This window comes from Magnolia sinica, chromosome 10 (assembly GCF_029962835.1).
Source record: "Magnolia sinica isolate HGM2019 chromosome 10, MsV1, whole genome shotgun sequence".
In the NCBI taxonomy this organism is placed as follows: Eukaryota; Viridiplantae; Streptophyta; class Magnoliopsida; order Magnoliales; family Magnoliaceae; genus Magnolia; species Magnolia sinica.
Window position 1 is genome coordinate 85,019,096 of NC_080582.1, and position 12,471 is coordinate 85,031,566.

Sequence of the window (12,471 nt, forward strand, 5' to 3'; positions counted from 1 at the left end):
ACATCCACAATACCCTCCATAGATTTTACTCCATTCACATGGTGATGACCTATGGTCTAACTAATGGATGGTCTGAAAGTGCTACGAAAAGACTTGATAACTTAAGATCTAACTGAAATTATAGCACTTGATGAAGTAGATTGCGGATCCGGATTCATGAAGCCGACTATAATCAGATAGAATAGAATAAGATTTAGATGATGATGGTGATGAAAAAAGATGGAGTATGCTAGCATCCATATCGTTGGTACATTCCTTGAATATGTGTACATCTGAACACAACGTTTTTTCTAGCCCGATCCACTGCAAAGCTTTGCAAAGTGGACATCTTATCCCACTGCGTTGTAAATGGGGCCCACTATCATGTTTGCATGAAATCCAATCCGTCCCATCAGGTGTGACCCCTCACATTTTCTCTCGCACCCAAGAATCAAGTTATCCAAAACTCAGGCAGTGACACCACAAGGGAGCAGGTGGGATATGGACGCCTACCATTAAAAACTTCCGGATGTGTTGTTGGCCCACCATGTTTTGTACATGCCATCCAATCCATTCATGAAGATGCACCCCACGGATGAATGGACACTACAAAAGTCTGGCCATAACAATACTCAAGTGGGCCATACCATGCGAGTTTAGAAGTTTTATGAATGATTTTATATGATGTGGCCCACCTCCATTTTGGATCAACCAGATTTTTGAACGCCAGAGAGAATACGAGGGAATGCACACGATGTATGGATTGCATGTCATGCACACAACGCTGTGGGCACCCCACATCGCGTTGTACCTAAAGCAACACTTCTATTGTAAGCTTTAAAAATAAAAATAAAAATAAAAATGCTGGGAGAGTACCATGTTATCAGTCTTTCCTTGCATGTGTAGTAGATGGTAAGTGGGAGAAAGGCATCTCAATAATATTTCCATTGCAAGAAAGGCATATGTGAAAATATTCTTTAAGTGATGGAGCATCAGAACAATATAATCAAATTGGCTCCTTTATGGGCTTATTTTTCCTTCTGTTTATTCTTTTTAGCGACACCAAAAACCATGGATTCTAAGTCTTAAATTCAACGCGCCGACGCGGACAGCATTTTCTTTATTAATAGCTTTGGTTTTGAACCCATAGCTCAATGTTAGACAGCATATGTCTCAATATTGAGGCATGAGATTCAATTCCAGCTTACCTAAATAATAATAATATATGTGTGGACAGGCATTTAGTACTCCGTATCATATATCTGCTTGTTCTATGGAAATGTTAATAGTCATATGTAAGTAGAGGTGTACACTAACCGAGCTAGCTCGGTTAGCTCGCTCCACTCGAGTTGAAAAAGCTCGATTCAACTCGGTCCAAGTCAAGCTGATTTTTCGAGCTCGAAAATAAGTTCGAGCTGGCCCCAGCTTGATTTGACTCGGATTGAACCTAGCTCGAATCGAACCAGTTCAGTGACTCAATTACTTTGATATTGATGTTGCTTACCAAGTGTTTGATGAAATGACCCAACGAAGTGTGGCTGGTGGCAAGGAAGGTATGTATATGAAACCAATACCCTTTTTTCTTGATTTTTATATTGCTTAGAAGGTGTTTGATAAAATACCCGTAAAACCATTGCTGCTCTCTTAAATACAGTGAGATTTTGAAGGTGCAGTCCATGTGTTTGTGAAAATGCTGCACATGCGAACTCGGATTGAACTGTCCAAGCTGTTGACCGAACCGAGCGGAGCTGGCCAGTCAAGCTTGAGGACCGAGCCGAGCCGAGTTCGAGCTGAGGTCAGCTAGTGGCTGAGCCAACTCGAGCTGAGGCCGGCTCAACTCGGTTCAACTCGATGTACACCCCTATATGTAAGTCATGCGGAACTCATTTAAGAAGTCAAGGTTCCGTGATATATCTTCTGGAGTTTGTGTGCTTAAACCCATAGTTTAAAAACTTGATGGACCGGACTTTGACTGGAAAGCTCGAGTTACTAGAACGAGTCTCTTGAAGTCTTTATTTGATCTTTTTAATAATATTTAATATTTAAATAATTTAAGGGATTGTTTGGCAGCTCGTATCTAAATCTAATAAGAGCTAAAGAATTAAGACTTTTTGTTCTTTTACAATAGGTTTAGTTTGGTACAAAAACATATATATATATATATATAAACCTGAAAAGATATTATTTGAAATAAATATGTTTAGTAAAATATTCAAATAAGAGCATTTATTTAATAATAGTTGCTGTCATTTTTAAATTGTTCACTTTTCTAGCTGTTCACTAAATAGCAAAAATTATTCAACCAAGAGAAATGGGGGACAAAAGGTGGGACCCACCTTCAATGTGGGTCATCCATCATGTGGGCCCACCTTTGATGTCCACCATTCATTGGCCCACCTTTGATGTGGACCATCCATCATGTGGGTGTGATGTGGGCCTTCCATGTGGGGCTCACTTTTGATGTCAACCGTCCATTTTGTGGGACTCACTTTTGATGTGGACCATTGATCATGTTGGGCCACCTTGGATATGAGTCGTCCATCATGTGAGACCTTTGATTTGGACAGTTTATCAAGTGGTCCCACTTGTTATGGATTGTTTATTATGCAAGGTCAAACTTTAATGTAGGCCATCCATCATGTGGGGCCCACATTTGGAGTGAACCGTCCATTATGTAAGCCCACTTTTGATGTGGACCATCTATCATGTGGGCCCCACCTTCAGTATTGGTCATTCATCGCGTGGGTATTGGTCATTCATCACGTGGGCCCACCTTCAATCTCAACCCTCCATCATATGGGCCCACCTTCATGTCCATCATCCACCATGTGGGTCCCATCTTCGATGCGGACCATCTACCGTATATAGCCCACCTTCATATAACTTGTTTTATCATGTGGGTCCCACCTTCTATGTCAATCATCCATTGTGTGGGCCTGCCTTCGATGTCCACCATCCATCATGTGGGTCCCACCTTTGATGTGGATCATATATCATTTGTGGCCCACCTTCAACATGGGTCATTCATCATATGGGGCCACCTTTAATTAATGTCAATCGTCCATCATGTGGGCCAACCTTCCATGTCCACCATCTATCATGTGGGTCCCAACTTTGATGTAGACCATCTATAGGTATGACCCACGTCTTCATTATGGTTCATTCAGCATGTGGGCCTGTAGGTTGTTCGCTATGTGGGTGGGCTTACCTTCAATGTAATGAGAGAGATTGCAAAGAGAATAGAAGGTAATATGAATTTTTATTTTTATTTTTTGTTTTGTTTTAAAGTATAGGGATAAATTGTTTCCAAAAAGCCCAAAAATATCCCACTGCTTTGGAAAAAAACCTGTTAAAAAATAAAAAAACCGAAAACAAAAAAATGCTCCCCCATACCTAAAGAATTAAGAGGTAAAAACCTCTTACTTGTAAACTAGTAAATGTAACACGATTATATATCAAATAATTTATTTTGAAAAAAAAAATAAAAAATTGTAGATATGAGCAAATAAGATCTTATTTATAGATATGCCAAGCATCCCTTAAATATTGTCAAGTTCCGGTGAGTCAAGTTGAGTTTCATTTTCTTTAGAGTTTTATAAAGTTAGGTTTAATTTGCTCCAAGCCAAGTAAGATTTTATTTTTCAGTAGTAGTGATCCAGTCGAGTTTTTCTCAAGTTGTAATGAATATGCTTCATCAAAATTTTTCAAAATTTTAAAATAAGCTCACAAAAATTCCTCAATGAGTTCTCTCACAAAAGCACAAGTGGCCATTCTACCAAACTCTCTTCCAGGGAACTAGAATCCATGTCCAAGTTCCACGAAGCCGGAATGACACTTGAGTTTTAAGCCATACCTTTTGGACTTAAAGTCCAAGTTCCTAAACTATAGACACATATATTATAATAATAATAATAATAATAATAATAAAGTTCTTTATTCCTCAAAAAATAAATAAAAGAATCTTAAAAGGGAAAGAAACCATGTGCAAAGCAACCAAGGAAATTCATGCAAAACCCAGCTGTGTCATGGCTCAAAATCATATGATCTACTGCGGATACTTGTGTATACTAGTATCAATCCAATCTTATTATTTTTTTTTAATAGTTTACCTTAACACCAACCTCAATCAAACACTACCAATCATGAAAAGGAAGAGAAAATATACAACTTTTTAAACTAGAAAAATAACAAAATTAAAGCACAAAAAATAAAAAAAGAAAAAAAAAAGAAAAGAGAGAGAGAGAGAGAGAGAGAGAGAGAGAGAGAGAGAGAGAGCAAAACAAGGAGCAGCCACATCAACAGCCAATTTGAAGGGATTTGGCTTTCATATATGAATTTTTTCCACCTATTAATGTGTGTATATAAAATGGCACATTTGCATGTACCCCTATGCATAACCAGAAACATACTCGGTTTTCTACGGTAGACGTCCAATTCTCACGTTTTCCTATGACGTGGCCAACTTAAGCTTTGGATCTGCTATTTTTTAGTCTCATACCCTAAAATGGTGTGGAAAAATGAATGGACAGTGTGGATCTGATACATACATCATGATGAGCCCACATAAGTTTCACATGCCAACGCTTTCAATTTTCTTCGATCCCTCGAATGTGCAGCACGACACACCGAGCAGCAAGTGAATTTCTAGACGTGTAAAATTTATGTGGGCCCAAAGATGATGTTTTTATTAGACCGACATGGTCCATCTATTTTTTTCATACCATTCTAAGATATGAGTCCAAAAACAAGGTAGACCAAAATTTCAAGTTGACCATACTATAGTAAATATAGCAATTATTCTACCGTTGAAATCTTTTTGGGATTACAGAAGGCTCTAATCTGGCTGATATTTTTTGTTGTACCTCTATCCAGGTATGTGTGACGTTATGAACAGCTTAGATGGAAAATAAGTCTCACGGTTGGCCTTGGCCCTAAGAGATTTTCTACATTAGTTCATCCAATCCCCACTGCTTTCTATGGTGTGGCCCACTTAAGCTTTTGATGTGCCTCAATTTTGAAATCATGCTATAGAACGATCTGAAAATTGAGCGGCATGGATCTAATACAAAAATCACGGTGGGTCAAAAAAGTTCTACACATTAAAAGTTGTGTTCTAGTACACAACCCATTCCTTAGATGAATAATCCACAAATTTTATAATCTCATTGGAAATGACGTGGACCAATGAGAAGTGACGGCTAAGAAATTGCAACCCATTCCTTGGATGAGTAATCCACAAATTTTATAATCTCAATGGAAATGACGTGGACCAATGAGAAGTGACGGCACTGAAATTGCCTGTGCGTTCAACACAGAAGATTTGGAAACGGATTGGCTACTCCCCCTGCCACTAGCACGGTGGCTGATGGTCGGTGCTCTGTGGGCCCCTTCGTGATGTATATGTTTCATCCATGCCGTTCATCCATTTTTACAGATCAATTTAGGATTTATCCCAAAAATGAGAGGGACATAAACCTCGGTTGGACCACACCACAAGAAAACAATAGTGATTGGATATCCACTATTAAAATCCTCCTAAGGCCCACTGTACTGTTTATTTGACATCCAATCTGTTGATTAGATCATACAGACCTAGATGAAGGGAAAAAACAAAGATCAGCTTGATCCAAAACTTTTATGGCCCCCCAAAAGTTTTTAATGGTCCAGGTTCATTCAACACTGTTTCCTATGATGTGCTCCACTTGAGATTAGGATATACCTAATTTTTGGTCTCATACTGTAAAACGATTTATAAAAATAGATGGACGGAATGGATGAAACATATACATCATGGTGGGGCTCACAGAGCACCAACCACCAGTCATTGGCAGGTGGCAGGGGGAGTAGCCAATCCGTTTCCAGATCTTCTGCACTCCAAACAAAGACATCAAGGTGGGCCCACAGCACCCAACACATCACCACACCACCGCTGAGGTCGGTGTGGACAACATCATCCTGTCCGCGTCCATTGTTCCATCTTCCTAACTTTATAATAAATAAATAAAAATCCAGTGACTACCAAAGAAATACGGCTACCATTACCATTTGATCAATAAAAACCCAAATATTTCACAAGCATGTTTTCCTACTCTGGAAACTAAAGATCCAACGTCTGTCACCACCTATTAGGGCCCACATGCTAAGATATCTGATAATCAGAAGATTCAAACCATCCATATTCAGGAGACAGCTATTCAGGCGGTTATTACAACCATCTCTATCTATAATAAATGAATTTAGATCACCCAAAAGAAGAATTTCAACTACAATCATTCAACTCGAAAAACCAAAGGCTGGAATAATCTCTGAAACTTATTTATATAGCAAAGAAAATATTAATGGCCCAAAACGACTGGACCATCTTAGCATGTGGGCCCCAGTTGTTGGCAACATATGCTGCAAGGTAGGCTAAACGAACCATGGTGGATTGGATATCTAAACCATGGTGTCTCCTTGTATAAACTGAAAGCCTCTACATGCTTTGTAATCTCTATATGAAGATTTCCAACGAAGAAATCAAAAGATGTGTCTTTCTAATATACAATAAGATTGGACAGTTTAATGTCAGTTATCAGATATATATATAGAGTGAGATTTTACTAACCTCCTGATTTTCTCCCGAGTATAGACTTGTGTTGCTGGCTTCCGTTATTCCACCGTCTTCGAGAGAGATCTACAGCCTTTGTTTAGTCATCTTTACTTTTTCTCTGTACTCTTTTCCAATTATAATAAAGAAATAAGAGATAGGATTGAAGAAAGGAAGAAAGGGTTGCTTATATAGATACTTGCACCGACAGGGCGGGACAAAAGTTGTGTGAAGATGCCCAATGAATGATCATGAAAAGTACCATATGTTATGTTGATGATGTGTGGGTGTCATCCAACCGGTCCATTAGATGTGACATCTGTTGTTAGGCCTAGACACCAAAATCCAGCCTGACCCATAACTCAAGTGGGTCACACCAAACGAAACAATGGAGGGCATATGACGCAGGGATGGATGCGATTAGGTCGAGCACTATCTTCTTTGGGGAATAATTACTCCAAATCCATGGACCTTCTCTGAACTCTTCATAAAGATTCTTCAAATACACGAGGAGAGATAGAAAATAGAAATAAATTCTAATAATTTTAAAATAAATTGATTTATATATATTTTTTTTAAAAAATGAGTTTACAATCCCTTAAATAGTGATACGAACCATGGGAAGAAGTTTCAAGATTAAACTCAACTCAAACTCTGTAAAATTGTGACTTACTTTACTATTCATAGATGGTCATGATTTCCACTACACTTCATTGTTTTTGGCAAAAAAATAGTGTCCTATTTGGCTTAACCATGTTATTCTTCTAATTTCTAAGCCTTGTTCATGTTGGACACAACTCCTAAAACTCAATGGATCAAAAGTTATGATCGAACTAAAACTTACTATAAATAGTAAGAAAGAGATAAAAAGGGTTTTCAACGATCGATCTGATGGAATCTCACAAATTCGTCATATGCAACCCGGCATAGCAGGGTTGGTTAGCTAAAGTAGCTTTTTATACCCAAAATCATATGTGGTACGTCGAATAACTTATTTTGATTTACGAGATATGCTTGTCTTAAGGTTCTGACAATCCAAATTACTTCCGCCTCCAATCGAGCCTGCTTTGGTCCATCTTGGCCATGAAATTCTCAGCGACCGACTCTACATCAACATAGAAACATTCCAAATGAAATGTTGGGTTTAACCTGTTGTTTATACATCACCTGACCCATTGATCAGGTTCTTCCCATTGGGATTAAGGGGCACACCTAATTTTTTGGCCAAACGTGTGGGTTTTTCTTTTTTCTCTAAAATGGGAGTGTGGGCTTTTCTCCATGGCATGAGATAAAGGCTTTCTTTCTTGTTTGGATGTGAGTTATTATTTTTCTGTGATGTAATTCTGAGGCCTTTTACCTTTGGTTAGTAATAAAATAAAAATAAAAAAAACAAAATAGGAGAAAAAACTAATTTCATGGCAAAAAAAATAAAAAATTAACATGATAAAAAAAAACTTAGATGACCACATTAGTTAAACTTAACAAATTTCTAGAGCAATTTTACATCATTTCATTGGTGTGGCATATATGAGTTTCTAAAAGGGCTTATCTTTTATACATATGGTTAAAATAATGGTTCTGACCTAATGGAAAGAGTGGATTTTACATATGCAATATGGTGGATTTCGGAATGCTTTCAAGTATTATAAGGGTGTGTTTGGATTTGCATATAGTATTGTAGAGGGAAATAAAACTGTCCCATCAAGGTATTAGTGGTCTTGCAGCGGTAAGGCGTCTGTAAATTGCAAACTACTCACAATGTTTGGATAAGAGTGCACTTGTAATCACAGGAGACCATGGTTTTCGAAATCAGTATTTGGGAATGGAGTGTTCATCAGCCGCACTGCTTCCCAAGCATCAAATAGGTATGAAATTAACGTTCATTCACCTGGTGATGAGAAGAGCATGTTTCCTTCAATAGGGCATCTACATAGTGAGAATGGCAAAGGGGAATTCTGATCTGGCACATGTGCCCCTCTTGTCGATCTGTGAGCTGAATGAGCAAACCTACCTTCAACATCATCCATCAAAGAGGAATGCTAATATGCAGTTCCTTCCTCCTGGCACGCGGGTTGCAAATTGGCCTGGCAATCGGAAGGCTATCTCGTGGCCCACCACATCGATAACAGTTGGAGCAGCGGTCCACATTCAATGAGCGGATGTGATTTTTTTAACCTGTGGCTCATCCACACGGTGGGCCACCGGATCAACGGTTCCAAAAACTAGTAGTGCTTATCAGGTGTTCGTCGAAAGAAACCCTAGGTGGAGGAAGAGATAAAAACCTGGAAAGGATGAGAAGGCTAGAGGAAGAAGTTAGGCAGAGGAAGAGGAAATCTTCTTCTTGTTGGGATGGTCTTTGGGGCAGTAATAAAGGGAGGCAAGCATAGCGCCTGGGAATACTATGTATTGAGAGAAGGTGGAGAGCTTCGAAACTAGAGGCTCTCCTTTCGGAAATATGCTTTAGATGAAAATCTCGATCTTGCAATCTTGGGATTTTTTAATTTTTTATCTTAAAACTCTCGTCTGCTATGGTGGTGCAGTGCTTTCATTGCACTACACAGACACCTGCATTGTAACAGTGTTTTACAAGAAGTGTTGTTTCGAGAAATTGGGCTGGCGACGTACTCGAGTCGCCAGCGTACCACATGGCGGTGTTTGGATAGCGTCGATTTCAAGGATGTATTTCATTGACATATACGATACATTACATTATGGGCCTGACATCCAAACACGCCCTAAGGGATTTCATTCTCCTAGACTTCTCTAACCAGCTCCCAACTATAGCATTATAAGGTGGCTTGTTCCCCTAAATTGCTTTCTTAGATTGATCTAAACCGTTCATGTTCTCATTACTAGCATGTACAAGCTAGGGATGATCCTAACCTTTAAATGTTGAATTTTAATACAAGCCCTTTAAAAAAAAAAAATGAATGTTCCACATTCACTTTCATATGGTAAAAAAAAAACTGTTCTTTTATGGCGACCCATGTCGCATAAAATATAGAGGGAAATGGCTCATATCATCATCTAAGAGGCAACTTAGGGTTGAAGAGGCCCCGCATCTAGTGGGGGACACCGTACCCTACAAAAACATAACATCATGTCAAAAGCCTCAGCACGGTGTTGCCCATCTGGTAGAGTGTGATGGATAGCGGCATGCCTAAAAATTAATGAGAAATTGCATACTTATCATACAAGAATTCAGATTTGATAATCTAAGTTTGGTGGACATTTAACGGACGGTTGGAGTGGAAAAACATCCATTCCATTTCTGACAAATAAGTGGTAGGAATGGAAGGTTGACAATTTGTTGGACCTTCCATTCCAACAAATATGTGTTCAAGAATGGAAGGTCGACAATTTAGTTAATGTATGCCATTTCTAAGCACTTGTGTATAAGTGCCGTACTCACCCACCTAGAGTACTAAGTAACTCTCCACTTCCGTTAGGGGGCTTTTAGCGCATGGTATTAGATGGGCTTAGGTGGGATGGAATTGCATTTGGTCCCGTGCCTATTCCACTCAATGTTTGGGAAGAATGGAAAAACTTGGAATTAGATTAGATGGAATTGCATCAGGTCTCGTGCCAATTCCACTTAGCAAGTTGCGTAGGTCCCACCATAATGTGTGGGCTATATCCACACCGTCCACCTATTTTTCGAGATCATTTTAGAGCATGGGCCAAAAAATTAGGTAGATTTAAAGCTCAAGTGGACCCCACCATAGAAAGTAGCAGGGATTGAATACCTACCGTTGAAAACTTCTTTGGGGCCACATAAGTTTTGGATCTGCCTGATTTTTAGGCACATGCCATAAAATGAGGTTACAAAACAGATGAACCGTTTGGATATAACACGTGTTATTTTCAATAGTTTCAAATGATGGTGGGTATATCCATTCAATGTACCACTGTATTACAAATATAACATAAAATTAAGCTTATCCCATGGTAATAGGGGACAATCCCTGCCATGTGTAATAATTGCGTTTTTTGAATCCCATCCCACCTAATCCTTCCCAATGCCATGCGCCAAACACCCCCTTAGTGGATTAGGTGTTAATGGGGAGTAGAAGGGAGCTGATTAGGTGTTGGGTAATAACAACATTCTGGATTTTTACTATTGGGATTTCAAAAATCTTCAAATTCGTCGATAAAGCTAATGAATTCATCCGATTACTTAAATATCAAATTTATCCTCGTGATTTATTTATCTAGGACCCAAATTCAGCTGATCTATTACCGACTAACCAAGATAGTCATAAATAAATAAATATCTACCTAAAGCCGAGACAGCTAAGAATCAAATCTTGATTACCAAACTAAATTGACACAGTTACTCTTTTACCATAAAAACTAATGGTTTATGGTGATTATGATTGGATTGTTATTTTCACTAATTGTGAATAAGTCCCGCTATGAACTTAGCTAATCTAAACCTTACTTATCGTGCATAAGAAATCTTGCTACCCAATTCATTTTAGAAATAATAGATTATCCAAACAATCTCTATACCGCTCGTTAGTAGGCCACTAAACCCAAGACTATAGAAAGACGTTTGTCTTATTGGATTTGATGTCAATATCGAGCCAAGATCATGTCTTCAATCATTCAACTTGGACTCACAAAGCTACTGCATAAGATGTGTGAATATTCATAAAATTAATCAAGAACTTAAGTTATTTCTCTATATCTTGTATTTACCAAAATTGATAATTTCGGACCGTTAAATGACTACCGAATTTAGGGCACCGATCGATATTATTATCATGCTCACATTCGTATAGTTATAGACTTGATCGACGCTCGATGACCGCTGATTTGAGTTAAGTCTTTCCTAGTTGATCGACACGTCTGGTCATCGAATGGTTGTGTCCAAACATAAATCGCTTAGTGGGATATTGATCACATGGCCTAAATTGACCTGTACACCTCCCATTGAGTCTTATTGATTGGAAGCAATAGTATAATGAACAAATGGACATTTACAAAATAGGTGTTGAAGTTGCTTGTGAGGGAGTGTTGGATTGTAAGGGCATGCATCACTTCACAATTATATACATGCATTTAACAAGAGTTTTTATGAATTGATTGTTTACCTTCTTTATTATTACATGCTCTGATTGAGTTGATAACATATATAACTTAGAACTAATGGAACCACTGAGTTAACTATTCACTCTCACTTGGGACGATATTTTAAAATATCAACCAGATGCTATTACTGATGCGGGTACCACCAAGATCGACACATTAGACGAGACAGATTACCATGTTGATAGTACTACATACTTTTAGTTGTCGGATGGGCAGGCTTGGGTGAAGTGCCTCGTTTTTCTCATTTTTGTACAATTTTAGAATTGGTACTTTGGAGTTCCTAGCTCGGTAGACTCCATTAGTTGTATTTTTAAATGTTTATTGTGGTTTGCGTTGAGCCCATCTAGGCAAACACTACTTTTGGAGTTGTACATTTAAAATACTAGCCGTATATTTATGGGTTTAATTATCTCTGCTTAAGATTTGATGCTGCTAATTTAAAGTTACTCTGATTATTGATCATATGTGAATATTAACCGAACTGTGCGAGTATATGAAAACTCACCCATGTGCATTTTGTTGGGTTCACACCCAAAAACTTGGGAACGAAGTCTCCATACTCAATTAGTGATACTTACTATGAGACCCACATTAATGATTTGTTGTATACACATGCCATCCACCCGTTTCTCCAGTGCATTTTAGGATGAGGTACACCACAAGAAATAATAGTGATTGAATGCCTCGCCATTAAAAAATTCAAAAGGTTCATAGTAAGGTTTTGGTAATGTTTATTTGAAATCCAACCTCCTGACATTGTTGATAATGTCAAGGAGGAAGACCTGGATGAAGGGAAATTACAAAGATCTGGA

At 38.4% G+C, this 12,471-nt stretch overlaps 1 protein-coding gene across 7 annotated transcripts in view; it reads right to left on the reverse strand.

The window, feature by feature from the left end:
* The window catches only part of LOC131217255 (calcium-transporting ATPase 5, plasma membrane-type-like), a 54,839-nt gene extending 48,099 nt beyond the window's left edge, over positions 1-6,740 (reverse strand). For 3 of the 7 annotated variants that reach the window (XM_058212119.1, XM_058212120.1, XM_058212116.1), the window contains exon 1: positions 6,584-6,739. The gene's annotated coding sequence lies outside the window, so the exon portion shown is untranslated. Of the gene's footprint in view, positions 1-6,583 lie in introns of all 7 variants that reach the window. The other 4 variants (XM_058212122.1, XM_058212118.1, XM_058212117.1 and 1 more) reach the window with 3 other exon arrangements.
* Positions 6,741-12,471: the final 5,731 nt, after the last annotated feature.